Here is a 1,393-nt window from a genome sequence, read left to right as displayed (position 1 = left end):
GTCCCATAGATATTGATAACTCATGTCCTCTTTGTTATTCAGATCAAGAAGTGTTTTGATTTCCATATTAATTCCATCATTGACCAAGGATCATTCAGCAGCAGGTTGTTTAATTTACATGACTTTGTGTAGTTTTGAATATTTCTTTTAGAAATGATTTCCAGTTTTATTCCACTGCGGTCTGAAAAGATACAGGGTATGATTACGATTTTTTTTTTTAATTTACTGAGATTTGTTTTGTGTTTTCAAGATATGATCAAAAATGTATGATGAAAAAATGTATATTCTGTAGCTTTGGGTAAAATGTTCTGTAAATGTCTGTTAGGTCCATTTGTTCTAGAGTCTCACTTAAGTCCAGTGATTCTTTATTCATTTTCAGCTCTGATGACCTGTCCTGTTCTGTCAGTGGAGTATTGAAGTTTCCAGCAATTAAGATACTACTGTTTATTTCTTTGCTTATATCTGGAAGAATTAGCTTTATGAAATGGGGAGTTCCTGTGTTAGGTGCATATATATTTAGAATTATTATGTCTTCTTGTTGGATTCCTCCCTTTACCATTATATAATGACCGTCTTTGTCCTTTTTCTACCATTTTTTATTTAAATTCTATTTTATCTGATATGAGAATTATTACACCTGCTTGCTTTTGGTTTCCATTTACATGGAATATTTTGTTCCATCCCTTACCCTTGAGTTTGTGTGACTCCTTGAGGATTAGATGTGTTTTTTGGAGACAGCAAGTAGTTGGGTATTTTTTTTCATCCATTCAGCCAGTCTGTCTTTTGCATAGGGCATTCAGATTATTCACATTGATTGTTATTGTATTGATATGTGGGAATGCTCTTCTGTTCAACATGTTGGATGATACCTTATTTTTCTGTTGTCCCTCTTGTGCTATTGTTTTATAAGAGCTATGAGTTAAAACTTTTGGGTGTGTTTATACTGGTGGGTATATATTGTGCTGTCGCATGTGTACTGTACTTTTGGACATTTCATGTAGGGCAGGTCTAGTAGTGACTAGTTCCCTTAGTGTTTGCTTGTCTGGGAAAGTCTTGATTTCTTCAATATTTATGAAACTTAGTTTTTCAGAATACAGCATTCCTGGCTGGCAGTTGTTCCATTTACAAAGACTGAAACTGGGGCCTCAATCCCTTCTGGCTTGTAAAGACTCCACTGAACAGTCTGATGTTACCCTGATGGGTTTTCCTTTGTTATTTAATTGTTGCTTTCATCTTGCAATTGGTAGAATTTTCTCCCTGTTGCCTTTGGCCAGGCTGATGACTATGTCTTGGGGATGTCCTGTTTGTGATGAATCTTCCTGGTGTTTGAAGACCATCTTATATCTGGATATCTGAATGTCTGGTAATACCAGGGATATTCTCCTAAATAATT

The 1,393-nt window shown here is 35.2% G+C and overlaps 1 protein-coding gene across 1 annotated transcript in view; it reads left to right on the top strand.

Annotated features, from left to right (window-relative positions):
• The window catches only part of LOC105821316 (disintegrin and metalloproteinase domain-containing protein 32-like), a gene marked incomplete at its 5' end in the record, with an annotated part of 177,515 nt that overhangs the window by 36,067 nt on the left and 140,055 nt on the right, over window positions 1-1,393 (top strand). The gene's annotated exons all lie outside the window — the stretch shown is intronic.

Source organism: Propithecus coquereli, unplaced genomic scaffold, assembly GCF_000956105.1.
Source record: "Propithecus coquereli isolate 6110/MARCELLA unplaced genomic scaffold, Pcoq_1.0 Scaffold568, whole genome shotgun sequence".
Classification (NCBI taxonomy): domain Eukaryota; kingdom Metazoa; phylum Chordata; class Mammalia; order Primates; family Indriidae; genus Propithecus; species Propithecus coquereli.
This window is presented reverse-complemented; position numbering and strand designations above follow the sequence as displayed.